This window comes from Bos indicus, chromosome 5 (genome assembly GCF_029378745.1).
Source record: "Bos indicus isolate NIAB-ARS_2022 breed Sahiwal x Tharparkar chromosome 5, NIAB-ARS_B.indTharparkar_mat_pri_1.0, whole genome shotgun sequence".
NCBI classification, from domain to species: domain Eukaryota; kingdom Metazoa; phylum Chordata; class Mammalia; order Artiodactyla; family Bovidae; genus Bos; species Bos indicus.
The window spans coordinates 31600188-31616947 of NC_091764.1; the positions used below are offsets into that span (position 1 = coordinate 31600188).

The 16760-nt window shown below is 38.8% G+C and overlaps 1 pseudogene; it reads right to left on the reverse strand.

Annotated features, from left to right (window-relative positions):
* Nucleotides 1-2434: 2434 nt before the first annotated feature.
* On the reverse strand, nt 2435-3360 carry LOC109558371 (olfactory receptor 8S1-like; annotated as a pseudogene).
* Between the last annotated feature and the right edge of the window lie 13400 nt (nt 3361-16760).

Sequence of the window (16760 nt, forward strand, 5' to 3'; positions counted from 1 at the left end):
GTGTGCATATAGAAAGCTAGAGCAAGTCATTATTTACATCAATAATCAAGTCACATTTGTTTCAGTTTGTCTGTTTTGCATTAGTTAAGAACATGGCCTCTAGATTCTGAACTGCCTAGTTTGATTCAGAGTTACACCATTTAATATGGATGACTGAGTTATTTTTATTAACCTCTTTGATTCTCAGTTTCCTTGTCCATATAACATGGCTGATCAAACTCTACCTTATACATAATAAGGTATAATGTCGATAATTAATGGGAGGGTGAATGTAAAGTATTTGAGTTCTAAGACAAATTAAATGTTCAAAACATGTTTGATATTATTGTTTACCAAATATTAATGAAATAATTTTATAAGCTTAGGGAAAAAAGAATCTTTGTAAAAGAAGTTAAGCAGATTTGAATGCATAAAACTTAACATTCTATCAAAAAGAAGAAGCCCATGGTATTAAAAGACATTCTAAGAAAATACACAAGTTGGAATCAGTTATGCCAGACCAGATTAAATGTATTTATTGTGCTCACAGTGGAGGAGATGCTGAATTCCTCATTTTAAATAAAACTGTCAGCAGCTGTGATTAGATCCTTTCCGCCTCAGCTTTCTAACAGGTGATAAAAAGGATCTGATACTATTATTCTAACACACACTGAACAATACATAAAAGAAATTATGAGGTCTTCAAGGCAGGAGAGTGAGCCTTCATGCTTTTGTCCTTGTGCAGAATTCCAAAGTGTGTTTGATGGACAAACATTTCCTCCCCTTCTTGTAGGTGAGACATGAATGACTCCCTTCCTGGATATCAAGTAAAGGAAGCACCAAGAAATTTACTTAAAAACATAGGGATTCATGAAAGGAGGGGAGACTGATCTGTCATCTCTCTGTTTGGAAACTTTTGATAAATTCTATTTCTTTCAAATTGGTTCATGGTCATGTGTATTACTTGATATAGTAACAAAACATTTTATTTTGAATGTAGTGAAAAGTTAATGGAACCTTAACAGCAAGTGCTTTATTGTAGCTATTACCATCTGCCACATTTGCTGTCCACAGAGCAATACCTCATTATTCAGAAATGAATATTGAGCAGCAGTTAAATTGATCTATAATTTCTTGTGATATAATATGTATGCAAATATGAATGAATAGAAAAAACAGATAAATAATTCAAAAATGCATACTTGATGAATTGTATGTCAAGGATGGCCTATTGATATGCATTTAAAATGATTTAAACATAAAATGGTTTTTCTCAGTTGGCTAGTAATCCTTCACATTCTCCAAAAACCAAGTGAAAAACATCTCAAAATACTATAGGTGCTCAAATGTTTTTCTCCTATAAGAAATTTTAAAATATTTTGATGATAGAATTTAAATGAGTGCATTACTATAGAAATGTACCATTAAGGACATTTAGAAATATTCAGTTTCAGTGAGTTATTTTTCAACTGCTAACCTAAGGAAATGCAAGATTCTTTCAGGGAATAAAAATGTTGCCCTGAGCACTTAGATCAGAAGAGGTATCAAGGACTGGAAAGGATCCACAAAGGAAAGGAAGAAGCCACTGACCATGTCATCTTTGCAGTTCTGTCCAGAACCTACCTTCTGCTCTGTCCAGAGCATACCTTCTGTATGCTCATTTTGGAAACAGGAGTGCTTCGCCCCGGTACTTGTGTTTTTTCCTTGTGTTTTTCAGGCAGTATGCCTCTATCTGTAGCTGTGGGCTCTACTGAAATCCAGGAAATGATGGGTAGGTTTGTTATGCCACCCTAGGACAGAGGAGCCTGGCGGGCTACAGTCCATGGGGTTACAAAGAGTCAGACTTGACAGAAGCAACTGAGCGTGCGCACACATACACACACACACACACACACACACACACACCCCGGAGTGGAATTCTCCACAGGCCTAGTTCCTAACTTAAACTCCCTGTAAGAGAAAATATCTGGGATAGCTTTAGCCCCATTATGATGACTCACTCATTTATTTCCCTGTAACTTTAACCTGAACTCATTATCCAATGGCCCTATGAACTTATGACCTTTGTCCTTCAAAGATTCAGGAAATTTTTTGCTTAGGAAAACTATAGCTTTCAGTGCCTTTTGCAAACTCAGCTATAAATTCTGATATCTAATTTACACCAAACTCACCTTAATACGCATATATGAGAACAAGTAGGAAATATTGATGAATATGTTCTAAGCAAATTTTCACAGTATCACATGAATATTTAATCAATGTTTTGCCTCTGAGAAGATTGAACTGAATGATCCACTATATAATAGATCTACGTTATTTTTTCTTTAGTCCTTTCTGATTAATTTTTCCAAATTTGACATTATGAGCAGCCAGAAAATTCCCAATGTCAGTGATGCGATATCTTGCTTTATGTATTTCTCTTACAATTACTTGTCATTATCTCTTTATTCTGCCTTCAAAAACATTGTAAATACTTGCCCGATGTTCTTTGCAGAGCTGTTTTAACTTCCTTGTTCCTCCAGCTGTAGATGGGATTCTGCCTGGGAATGACTACACTGTACAGCACGGAGAAGACCAGCTCCAGAGAGGATCCTGAGGTTGGCGTGAAATAACGGAGAAAACCTGAAGCATAGAACAAGATTACTGTGGTGAGGTGGGAGGAGCACGTAGAAAAAGCTTTGCTTCTGCCAGAGGTAGAGGTGATGCTCAAGATGCTGGAGACTATGCAGGCGTAAGAGAAGAAGATTGAGAGGGACGTTACAAGGCCATGTGGGATGAGGGACCAGAACATTACAATGAGGTTGGTGGAAACATCTGAGCAAGAGAGAAGGAAGAGCGAGGGCAGTTCACAACTATAGTGTGGAATGATATGGGTATCACAGAAGCCCATTTTCGCTGCCAGAGGGACATTGATGAGTGTGTTCAGAATGCCCAGGCTCCATGAACCCCACACAAGCAGTACATACCGCTGTTTACTCACCACCTGGCCACAGAGTAGTGGTTGGCAGATGGCAACATAGCGGTCATAGGCCATGACTGAGAGTAGATAGGCTTCAGTCCCTGCAGTGATAAACACAAGAAAACCCGAGCCAGATAGCTCTCTACTGAGATGGTTTTCTTTTTAGAAAGGAGGTTTTCCAACATCTTTGGCACAGTAACAGAAGAAAAACAGAGGTCTAAGGAGAGGTGACTCAGGAAGTAGTACATGGGGGTGTGAAGGTGAGAATCAGCCCTGATTACCAGCATCATTGTCATGTTTCCTGTCGAGGTCAGGAGGTAAACCAGCAGGAACAGCACAAAGAGCAGAGCCTGGATATGGGGATCACTAGACAGCCCAAGGAGGATAAATGCCATCATGGTGCTGTGGTTTCCCAAGGCCATTTACAGAGACTTGTCCCTAAATGTGATAAAGAAAAGCATGATAGTGAACTTTCTACTATCCTCCTCCAAGCAATTTTCATACTGCACTGATTGTCTTTTAATATCACAAGCATTCAGGAAATATGACTTCAACTTGGGTCAAGTTTTGTGTCAGTCTCATGGAACATAGAGAATAAGATTCATTGCTAATTTTTTAAAAGGCAGTAGTTCAAAAAAGAATATAAAAATAAAGGTAAATAATTGAAACACAGTGTGATTAACTGCAATGGGAACTCTGTGATTTAGAGAAAAGTTGGTGATATCATCTAATTTAAGGTAATGGAACACAATTGTTAAGGATAAGTATCATTTCTCTATGGACGCATGGAATGGAAGCACATTTACACTGAGGTAGCTGTGTAGACCTTCAAGGCCTACAAGACCTAGAATTGACACCCAAAAAAGATGTTCTTTTCATGATAGGAGACTGGAATGCAAAAGTAGGAAGTCAAGAGATACCTGGAGTAACAGGCAAGTTTGGCCTTGGAGTACAAAATGGAGCAGGGCATACGCTAACAGAGTTTTGCCGAGAGAAACACTGGTCAGAGCAAACATCCTCTTCTAACAATACAAGAGATGACTCTACACATGAAAATAACTGGATGGTCAATACCAAAATCAGATTGATTATATTCTTTGCAGCTGAAGTTGGAGAAGCTCTATATAATCAGCAGAAATAACACTGGAAGCTGACTATGGTTCAGATCACAAAATCCTTATTGTAAAATTCAGACTTATATTGAAGAAAGTAGGCAAAACCACTCAATCATTCAGGTATGACCTTAATCAAATCCCTAATGATTATACAGTGTATGTGACAAACATTCAAGGGATTAGATCTGATAGTGTCTGAAGAACTGTGAATGGAGGTTCATAACATTGTACAGGAGGTAGTGATCAAAACCATTCCCAAGAAAAAGAAATGCAAAAAGGCAAAGTGGTTGTCTGAGGTCTTACAAATAGCTGAGAAAGACGAGAAGTGAAAGGCAAAGGAGAAAAGGAAAGATATAACCATCTGAACGCAGAGTTCAAAAAATAGCAGGGAGAGATTAGAAAACCTTCCTATGTGAACAATGCAAAGAAATAGAGGAAAACAATAGAATGGGAAAGACTAGAGATCTCTTCAAGAAAATTAGAGATACCAAGGGAACATTTCATGCAAAGATGGGCACAATGAAGGACAGAAATGGTATGAACCTAACAGAGGCAGGAGATATTAAGAGGTGGCAAGAATACATTGAAGAACTACCCAAAAAAGATCTTAATGACTCAGATAACATGATGATGTGATTACCCACTTAGAGCCAGACATCCTGGAATGTGAAGTCAAGTAGGTCTTAGGAAGCATCATTATGAACAAAGCTAGTGGAGGTGATGGAATTCCAACTGAGCTATTTCAAATCCTAAACAATGATGCTGTGAAAGTGCTGCACTCAATATGCCAGCAAATTTGGAAAACTCAGCAGTGGCCACAGGACTGGAAAAGGTCAGTTTTCATTCCAATCCTAAAGAAGGGCAATGCCAAAGAATGTTCAAACTATTGCACAATTGCACTCATTTTACAAGCTAGCAAAATAATGCTCAAAATTCTCCAAGTTAGGCTTCAACAGTATGTGAACCAAGAACTCTCAGATGTTCAAGCTGGATTTAGAAAAGGCAGAGGAACCAGAGATAAATTTGCCAACATCTGTTGGATCATAGAAAAAGCAAGGGAATTCCAGAAAAATATCTACTTCTGCTTCATTGACTTGGCTAAAGCCTTTGACTCTGTGGGTCACAACAAACTGGAAAATTTTTAAAGAGATGGGAATACCAGACCACCTGACATGCCTCCTGAGAAACCTATATGCAGGTCAAGAAGCAAGTTAGAACCACATATGGAAAAATGGACTGGTTCCAAATTGGGAAAGGAGTACATCAAGGATATATATTGTCACCTGCTTATTTAACTTAAATGCAGAGTACATCATGCAAAAGACTGGGCTGGATGAAGCAGATACTGGAATCAAGATTTCCAGGAGAAATATCAGCAACCTCAGGTATGCAGATGACACCACTCTTAAGGCAGAAAGTGAAGAGGACCTAAAGAGCCTCTTGATGAAGGTGAAAGAGGAGAGTGAAAAACCTGGCTTAAAACGACTGCATTCTAGATGCTTGCAGTAACTCAACATTCAAAAAACTAGGGAGGGGGTTCAGGATTGGGAACACATGTACACCCATGGTGGATTCATGTTGATGTATGGGAAAACCAATACAATATTGTAAAATAAATAGCCTCTAATTAAAATAAATAAATTTAAATTAAAAAAAAAAACCACTAAGAATGTGGCATCTGGTCCCATCACTTCATGACAAATAGATGGGGAAACAATGGAAATAGTGAGAGACTTTATTTTCTTGGGCTCCAAAATCACTGCAGATGGTGATGGCAGCCATGAAATTAAAGATGCTTGCTCCTTGGAAGAAAAGCTATGAGAAACTTAGCATATTAAAAAGCAGAGACATTACTTTGCCAACAAAAGTCTGTCTAGTCAAAGCTATGGTTTTTCCAATAGTCATGTATGGATGATGGACCATAAAGAAGGCTGAGTGCTGAAGAATTGATGCTTTTGAAGTGTGGTGTTGGAGAAGATTCTTGAGAGTCCCTTTGACTGCAGAGAGATCTAGTCAGTCAATCCTAAAAGAAATAAGTACTGAATAGTCATTGGAAGGACTGATGCTGAAGCTGAAGTTTCAATACTTTAACTACCTGACGTGAAAAGCAGACTAATTAGGAAAGACCCTGATGCTGGGAAAGATTGAAGGCAGGAGGAGAAGGGGATGACAAGGATGAGATGGTTGGATGGCCTCACTGATTCAATGGACATGAGTTTGAGCAAGCTCTGGGAGATGGTAAATGACAGGGAAGCCTGACATGCTGCAGTCCATGGGGTTGCAAAGAGTCAGACACCACTGACCAACTGAACAGCAACAATAAAGCTGTGTACCAGGAGGTTTAGCATTGAGAAGCAGCAAGATATGTTTGGTAAAACATGGACATTTCTTAATAGCTAGAGCTCAGAATATGGGTAAAAAAACCTAGTACAATGACTAAAGATATAGGCTCTTGCATTAGACTAGGATCAAATCCCAGCTTCGCCCTGTGCATGTCATATAATTTTCCTAGACTTCTGTTTCCTTGCTGAAAATTGGGGTAACAATAGATTACTCTGTTAGAGTTGTTATGAGAGTTAAATGTGATAACACATGAAGTGCGTTAAAAACTCTATATAGTATTACTCAATGTAATAATCATCATTATTATTTGTAATTATAATTTAGCCAACAAAAATAATATCCTCAGGTAGGATGATCCCCTTATCAGAGTTAAAGCTGTTCTTTCCACTTTTGATCCTCTTCCTTATCGAAGGGGGTGTAATAAAGCCATTTTAAAATCATTAAATGTAGCTGTTCTCCTTTTCCCATCTCCCAGCTGGAAGACAGTCTGGCATTTGGAATCACACTGATGTGTCCAAGTATCAGATAACTTGAAGTTACTGAGGACAGCATTGTTCAGGAGGAAAGGGCAGCCAGACTCAAGAAATGACAGGGAAAAGAGAACATGGACCCTTGGCTCCTGTCCTAAAATTACTTTGTGGAGTGGATGTGTTTTCCATGAAGCATCAGGCCTCCATTTGAATGAGGAAGAGGTGATTTAAAGGAGTACTGTGCCAGGGTCCATGGCGTAGACAACTCACTTGGGCACAGTAGTAAAGTAGGGACCCAAGTGGGCTTCCCTGGTGGTTCAGTGGTAAAGCATTTGCCTGAAAAGTAGGAAATGTTGGTTTGAGCCCTGGGTCGGGAAGATCCCCTAGAGAAGGAAATGGCTATGCTTTCTAGTATTCTTGCCTGGGAAATCCCATGGACAAAGGAGCCTGGCAGGCTACAGTCCATGGGATCACAAAGAGTTGGACATGACTGAGCAGGCACCCAGGGCAGGGTCCCATGTTCCTAGAACTTTGAGAGCTTGCCAGGACACCTAAATTCTTTTGGAATTACCAACTGTGGCTGTTTCCTGTGCCACAAGAAGAAATCCTTACTAAATAATATTTCTGTGCTCATTCTAAGGCTTCTTTTTAAAAATTTTATTTATTTTTTTACCATTTTTTTTTATTGAAGTACAGTTAATTTAGTGTGTTGGTTTTGGGTATATAGTGATTCAATGATATTCAGTGATATATATATATATATATATTCAGATTCTTTTCTATTATAGGTTATTATAAGAAATTGAATATGGTTCCCTGTACTATACAATACATCCAGTAAAGAATTCATCTGCAGTGCAGGAGACTTGGGTTCAATTCCTGGGTTGGAAAGATCCCCTGGAAGAGGAAATGGCAACCCACTCCAGTATTCTTGTCTGGAAAATTCCATGGCAGAGGACCCTGGCGGATGTCAGTCTGTAGGGTCGCAAAGGGTCGGACATGATTGAGCATGCATGTACTGGAGTATTATACTGTAGGTCTTGTTGCTTATTTTATATATGATAGTGTGTATATGTTAATTCCCCTAAGAAGGCTTCCTAAGGAGGGAAATAGAGCAAGCATTCAGTCCTATATATCTCAATTGTGCAGATATTTGGATTTATCCTTTGACTTTCATCCTAATACACTTTTCTCAATATTCCAGTACCAAGACCTTTCTGTGTCCCTTGACCTGGTTTTTACTCACTCAGGTCTGATATACAGAAATACTCTGAACACTGGATGTTACCCGTGAGTTCCAGCTTTGGTCTGATGTGCTAGAATTGGATCTTTGGGTCACTTGTAGGACTTGTCATAGTGGCTAAGTCTATTTTTCTGTCCCTGGCCATTCCTTTACTGCCCTCTGCCCAATAAACTCATAACCCATCTAAGGGGGACTTTGAGTCCTTACTTTTCAGCTGTTCAGTCATGAACACATCCCAAGTCCTTTCCCAGTACCCAAATGTATGTTACCTGTACATCTGCTTCAGAAGACAGTCTGTTCCCCAGTGTGGCTGCAGGGCTTATGTTTGATTCACCTGCTAAGAATGAAAATAATCTGGAGAAAATATTTGCTTTACATCTGGCTTTATGACTGACGGTATAAAATTCTACTGATAATGTTTTCTTGTATTCTTCATCATTAAAGTGAAATAATATAGGGCAATTCTCTCAGATTGTCCAAGACACCATCATCCTGCCACCTCTTCATTTGTACCTGTTTTTCTAAATGGTTAGTCTCAACCATTTATAGAATACACGGTCTAATTGATCCTCAGCTGTGCTTAGGTAGTCGGAGTTTGACTCCCAGGCATCAGTTGCCCAGAGGATGGCTGAAGCAGAGCCAGTTATTCCCTGTGGTGAGAACTTGAGGTAAGACTTTGTAGTCAGTAGTGCCAATGGGACTCCCTTAAATGTGGCATTTGGAATTTCTAAGTTGAAGCAATGACCAGAACTATAAAATGTGAACTCTTGCTAAGGAATTTCATAGGAAAAGAGGAGGCAGAGGGTATTTAACTATTTTCCTTATAAAAATATTTTTCAGTTGACACTATGTATACATGTATGTGGGCCTCCCAAGAGGCACTAGTGGTAAAGAACCAGACTGCCAATGAAGGCGATGGAACAGACATGGTTCAATTCCTGGGTCAGGGAGATCCCCTAAAGGAGGGCTTGGCAACTCACTCCAGTATTCTTGCCTGGAGAAGCCCAAGGACAGAGGAGCCTGGTGGGCTATGGCCCATAAGGTTGCAAAGAGTCAGACACGGCTGAAGTGACTTAGCACAGGTGCATGTGTGTGTGTGTGTGTGTGTGTGTGTGTGTGTGTGTGTATGTGCGCGCGCGCGCACATGCTCAGTCATATCTAACTCTTTGCAACCCCATGCACCGTAGCCCACCAGGCTCATCTGTTCATGGGATTTTTCAGACAAGAATACTGGATACAGGATGCTTGGGGCTGGTGCACTGGGATGACCCAAAGGGATGGTACGGGGAGGGAGGTGGGAGCGGGGTTCAAGATGGGGAACACGTGTACTCCTGTGGCAGATTCATGTTGATGTATGGCAAAACCAATACAATATTGTAAAGTAAAATAATAATAATAAATAAATGATAAATGGTTAAAAAAAAAGAAAGAATACTGGAGTAGGTTGCCATTTCCTACTCCAAAGTACATGTGAGTTGAAGATAAAATGAGTAGAAAATTATGACAAACTTAAAGGAGAAAAACTCAGTAACCAGTCATTTGCTTAAACTACCCAGTAAACTTTTTGTAGTATGATGAATCTATATATCCTCAGGCCTTGCAATAGCTGTAGGACAATTTCAAGGCTTAGTGATTAAGATTTTATTTAAAGAAGTATTTACTTGTTGAATGGATCATGCATTGAGTCATAATAGACTATGATGTGTTGTAATGTTATCATTCAGACTGCAGTGTTTCCTAGTGATTTTCACTCTCCCTCTGTCAGTTTTGTATATAAGCTTAAGAAATAGACGGCTTCCCAGGTGACTCAGTTGTAAAGAATCTGCCTGCAATGCAGGAGATGCAGGTTCTATCTGTGGGTCAGGAAGATCCCCTTGAGAAGGAAATGGCAACCTATTCCACCCAGTATTCTTGCCTGGAAAATCCCATGGACAGAGGAGCCTGGCAGGCTGCAGTCCATGGGGTTTCAGAGTCAGACACATGTGACTGAACACAGCACATTGCACCATTAGCTGCTACAGTGTGAAAAAGGACATCAATTCTCCAAATGTCTCAGCTTATTAAGCAAAAAAAAAAATATTTAATTGAAAACCATACAGCTGTTGAAGATACTTGGCTCTGGCAATTCTGTGTATAGGCATGAAAAACATCATTTCTAATCTTTTTGATCTCATCTCTTAAATTTGTCCATGATCATCCCCAAATTAGTATTATGATAACCTCTATGCTTTTTAACACTGAAAACATACTAACTCCTCTAGGAATTCTGCTACATGATGTCTGTTGTATTTTGCAGGGAAATCAGAAAGCAATGATCAGGAACCCAAAATAAACCTTGAGGTGTTATGCTGATTTTGTGGCAGAAGGTACCAAGGTCGAGTAAAAGTGTAGACAGGAAATGAGAAGTGAGAGATGTACATCTCGAGGTGACATCACATTGGGCCAAATGTGTTGAAGAGAGGAGGTACTTGAGTAGAGGGCCTTGCTTTTATCAGCTTGTAGCCAAAGTTGGGAAAGTTCACCCTTTGCTTGGTTCCAATTAAGTTAAGTGGGATCCATTAGCACTGCCCGCACCCTGTTTTATAGTAATTATTAGTCAGTACCAGAGTACAAGAGAACAGTGAACCTCAGCCCTTATTAAGAAGCGTTGGAATAGGAGTGCAAGTCTCCTCTAAGTCTACCTGTAATATTCATATATGGCTTATGGAAAACATTGGACAGCTGACTATTGACTTGAATTTTTAAGTGCTTCTATCCACAACCTTGGCTATGCCAGATATGGGGATAGTTCAGCAGTTTAAAGGTCAATGCTTTGCTTAAAGTGACTTGGTTTTTTTATACCTCATTCTGGAAAGCAGGTCAGATACAGTTCCTCTTCCTGCAAGATGGACTCCATTATTCAATCACTGCCCTTCTATAAGGGTACCTGAATTATGCATCGTACTCACTGTCAAAACCTGATGAGATTTAGATATGACCACTTCCAAAAGTAAGTTGATTCATGACATTGATAATATTCTCAATATTATTATCAATATAATAATAATATTATTATCAATATTATTGCTAATAAAATTTCCTCTTTGGGAAAGGAAGCCAAGAGAATTTGGAAATTACCATGTGAAAGAATAGCCAAGGATGACTGATTTAGGGCTGAAACAAATCAAATATTTGGGGATATCCTAAGTTGAGGCCTCTAGTTACATTTCATAAATAGTAAGGAATGAATTACTATCTGTAGTGGGTCCTAGTAACAAGAACAGGGACAAGGTCTTGTGGAGCTATAGGTTCTAGTGGACACATACCACATTTGTGTATCCTGTCATCTCTCATAGAGTTAACTAGAGAAAAAGACTATATATGAATAAACTGGAACAAAGGGTATCTTTGAGGATATTCAAAGGGTAATAATACAAGCTGCACCTCTGTTACTATATAATACTAATGGACCAATGATTTTATACATGTCTACTATTAACATTCAGGTAGACTGAAGTTATTAGCAAAAGTCTGATTCTGCCACCCAACGGCAGTTAGTGGTGTTTTGAATTAGAAAATTATGCTGTGACTAAGTACAACCCACTTCACACACAGCTCCTAGCATGCTTTTAAGCTCTGGTGGAAACAACCCATTTGGCTGAAGGACAACCAGTTACCAAGATATGAGTTATTTAAGGAAGACATTCATATAAGGAGAGCACTGTACAACAAAATTCCTTGAAAAAATGTAAATGCTATACTTAGGAATATGCTGAGATAGAGTGAGTGTACCTTATTTGTTGCTGAAACTCAGCCTCTGTTCACCGGTGGCAAATAGAAATGGAGACAGAGTTCTGGGTGAAGTAGAAAAGAGTAGCTTTTATTGCTTTGCCCGGGAAAAGGGCTGCAGTGGGCTAATTCCCTGAAGACCATCTGACCCACCCTGGAGGAGGTAGTGAATAGTTTTATAATGTCCAGGGAGCAAAGCGTGATCAGCTCGTGGTCAGTTCTGGGATTGGTTGGCATCAAGGTGAAGTTTCAAGCATCATCAGCCTTCTGGTTTCAACCAATCGAGGGTGTATGTTCTTGTGGTCAGCAGTTTTCGTCTGGAGGGGAGTCTGCTTTCTGTAAAACAACTTAGGAATGTGTGTCAGGCCTTTCTATCTTCCAGGGAACTGGGTGTATGGTAATACTAATTATGTGGCAGAATTATAGTCTAAATTGTTATCAGTTCCCTAGTCCAACAACTATTCTTTGTTTCTGTATCTTCACATTTCCCAATCATTAATTCTTGAATCAGCATTTTACTTCAAAAGACAAGGACACAGTGCTTGTACATGGTTTCATATTCATGAGTAGGTAGCCTCTCTGTTGGTAGGATCTAAATGCTCTGACTTTTATGACCCCTTCTCATTGAAGTGTAATGGTCTCTTGCTCCACCAGTGGGAGCTCCTGTATTGAAAAATGACATTTCTTGTAGAAGCCTGCTGCTATGTGGCCATGCATGCCTACTCAGTGGCTATTTTGTCTGACTCCTTGCAACCCCAAGGACTGTAGCCTGCCAGGCTCCTCTGTCCATGGGATTTTCCAGGCAAGAATACTAGAGTGGGTTGCCATTTCCTTCTCCAGCGATGTGCCCAGTGGACAGTAAATCCCTTGTTGAAAAGGCAAAAGTATTCTGCACAATGTACTGAACTGAAAGCAGTTCCCTAGCAGTACAAAAATAATTTTGCTCTAGAACAAAGTCCTAATTGGTAAAATGGTACATAAAAAGTCAGGTTATCACAGACTTAGGCCATAGCCAGTGGCCCAATGGTCTAGCTAGTAAATGTTTGATGGATGAACAATTAAAGAATGTGTGTAAAGAACAGTTGTGGAAGACCTATGGAATTTTAGAAAGAAAATTAGAGTAGATCACATAGATACTCAGCAAAATAACCCAATTACTGACTCAGAGAACTGGCATACCAAGGTGATGCATTGGTCTACTTTCTGAAGGCAGCCAGTTGGATACATGCTATAAATAGGAATGGAAGTGTCCAAGCCATGCAACAATGCCTGTTACAAAAACATAGTCTCCTGTCACTCACCAAAGTCTCTGCTGTGGAAGTTACTAATGCAATATCCTGGATGTTAACAGGAGAAAAACTATTCAAAATTGGCCTAGGAGAGAATCTCCCAAGAACAAAGAGTGATATAATGCTAAAAGGTGGTTGACATAGGGCCACTCCCAATGTTTATGGAAGATTCAAAAAAGATTTCTGTAAAAATAGATACTTATTTCTCCTTGGTACTTTGCTTACTCTTTAACTGAAACAGCAGCTGAAATACTATCAAGATCCTGGAAACAGGTATTTTAAGGACCTTTAAAAATCCATAAAGCAGTGACTTAATTGAACAATTAGAATATGAAATTCAGACATTTTAATTAAAGACATGATAGAATCATAAAAGGCTTCCTAACTCAATTCAGTCATTATGTGTCTGACCTGAAAATGAGGAATGGTAAATGTGGAGCCTTTTAAAAGAGATTTCTGGACACTGGGCTTTAAAAAACATTTAATTTTATTTTTAGCAGCTCCAGTGATCCCAGGCCCAGGACTATACCTGTGTGTTTGAGCTAAAGAGAATATTGCTTCTCAAATGCTACTATCTCTATTTTTTTGGACCATAAAGAAGGCCGAGCACCAAAGAATTGATGATTTCGAACTGCGGTGCTGAAGAAGACCCTTGAGAGTCCCTTGGACAGCAAGGAGATCAAACCAGCCAATTCTAAAGGATATCAACACAAAATATTCATTGGAAAGACTGATGCTGAAACTGAAGATCCAATACTTTGGCCACCTGATGTAAAGAGGTGACTCTTTGGAAGAGACCCTGATTTTGGAAAAGATTGAGGGCAGGAGGAGAAGGGGGCGACAGGAGATGAAATGGTTGGGTGGTATCACCAACTCAATGGACATGAGTTTGAGCAAACTTGGGGAAATAGTGAGGGACAGGGAAGCCTGACATGCTGCGGTTTATGGGGTTGCAAAGAGTTGGACATGACTTACCGACTGAACAACAGCCATTCTTTTGAATTAGACTGCTTATTTTCCAAAAGCACCTCTGGATTATTGATTATTGATATTGCCTCATGTGTACAAACTAGAATTGACTGTAAGTGCCATCCCACTTCAACAATCTTAGATTTACCTCTCCAACTCTAGCATCTCTCCCTGGAAAAAGACAAAGGAGAGCCTTTGACCAAGTTCTCATTGCTGCCTTGGTGGTGGTGGTGTGTGTGTGCTCAATCATGTCTGACTCTTCAACCCCAAGGACTCCTTTGTTTGTGGAATTTTCCAGGCAAGAATACTGAAGTGGGTTGCCATTCCTTTCTCCAAGGAATCTTCCTGACCTAGAGGATGAACCTGTATCTCTTGCGTCTTCTGCATTGGCAGGTACGTTCTTTACCAGCTGAACCACAGGGGTAGCCCCTATTATTGCCTTACAAGCTTTTTTTTTTATTTAGAAGATGTAGAATTTTTTTGTGCTTTTGTTGTCAAACTTTCTGTGTCTGATATTTAAGATAAAGCAGAATTTGGTTGATAATCTCTTTTAGTCAGTATTTAGTCCATCACACTTAATATACTTAGTGATGTGTTGGATTTAACTTCCCATCTTACTACTGTCATACCTGTTTGATATCCTTTTTCTCTATTACTTTCTTTTGGATCAACTTTAAAAAAAAAAAAAATCTTTAAAAAGAAAAAACCTTTTCTTTCTGTTAAGAGACAAAATTTTACCCCTGTTTTAGTTGTTACCCTGGATATTAGCACATGTTGATGTTGTTTCACTAAATCATGTCCGAGCCTTTGTGACCCCGTGGACTGTAGCCCACCAGGCTCCTCTGTCCAAGGGATTTCCCAGGCAAGAATATTGGAGTGGGTTTCCATTTCCTTCTCCAGGGGATATTTCTGACCCAAGGATAAAACCTGTGTCTCCTGCTTGGCAGGCATATTCTTTACTACTGAGCCACCTAGGAAGTCCCATTTTGGCATATGCATCCCGTAAATGAGTACTTTATAGTATTTTTGGGACAATATAAAGATCTCAGCATAGTTTTAAACTTTTGCCCCTCTCCAGCCTTTTGTAAAGTTATTATCATGTATTTTGATTATGTGTGTATGTATGTATGCATATGTACATGTGTGTATAATGTTCCTCAAGACATTATTATTATTATGAGATCAATAGCCATTTAAATTTACCTACATGTTCAAACTTTCAGCTGCTCTAAATTCATTCCTCTATTTCAAAATGTTTCCATTTAGGAACTTATTCCTTCTGTATAAAAAATATTTTCAGTTATTTCTGTTGGGAAAGTATACTGGTGCCAAATGTCTTCAGCTATTTCTTGTCTGAAAATATTTCCCTTTCATTTTTTTGTTTTGTTTTGTTTTGAAAGGTAAATTTTAAACAGTAAATTTTATTACCAGGTTAAGTCATAAAATTACACAGTAATTAGAAATTTCTGAAAGAGAATGTCTGTTTTTAAAAAAATGACTCACTCATTACATAAATAATGTCTAGTGTTTCACTGATATTCTGCTGTTCAAAAGGCCTTAACTAAAAAATGCCAAACAAAACACTCAACTCAATGTTTTAAGCTCCACTGTGTTAATTAAGCTTGTGTGTATATGTGCGGCCTCTAAAAGAAAAGGGATACAAAATCAGGCAGGGCTGGGGACATCGGCAGTGCTTAGAGCTGCCAGGCAGACTCCAGACAAGGAGACTAAGTAGTATTTTTCTGGGTTACTCTACTTGAATTCAATAGATAATTAGAGAAATGAAAAACTAATTAACATGATAAGGAGATTACTGCATTTTTTGGACTGCATGTCATATTTGCATTTAGCAAATTCAAAGAGCCATAACAAAAACAGCTTCCACCATCTATCCTCTATAGATGGATAGTTGTTATATTCAAAACTGTAGCAATTATCCATCTAGCTTTTTATGTTTGCAGGATAACAATACAGAACTGATGAGCTACAAATGATACCGCTGATATCATAAAAATGCTAGCTTTCTAAACTCATGTTTATAAGCATTCATTGCTTCCAGTATAGGCTTAAGTGATTAAAGGCAATTTTATTACAGCATCGTGTCCTTACTTCATTCTAAAATAATGGATTTCATAAAGAGAAACAACTGTTATTTTTGCTTGCAACCTGTGAAATTGAGTTATTTTGCTGATGTGAAGTAATAAAACTCACTTAAGGACCATACCACTTTCCGAAAATGCTACACACTCACTTCTTAAATGCGAAGTTACCGTCCCATCTCAGAGTTGGCAAGAGCAAAATATTGCAAGCAACTGATTACTGAGGTCAAACAACAGGTAACTAACATATTGAGAACAAGCTATGGAGCAAGGGAGCATGACTAGATGAAAAGAGTCTTTTTATTTAAAGGTATGATATTCCAAACAGCCCTCTGGCACAGTTAATTTCTGTAATACTTTCACACTCTTCAACCTGTCTATGATATTCTAAACCTTAATTTCTTTCTTAAAGGGCTGATTTGGGTTGACTTGTTGAGAATAATGTCTGTAACAGAAAAAGATATCTGTGGTTATAGAACTTATGATAGTTTAGCAGAAGTTATAGATAAATAGGGTAGTGAAGAAG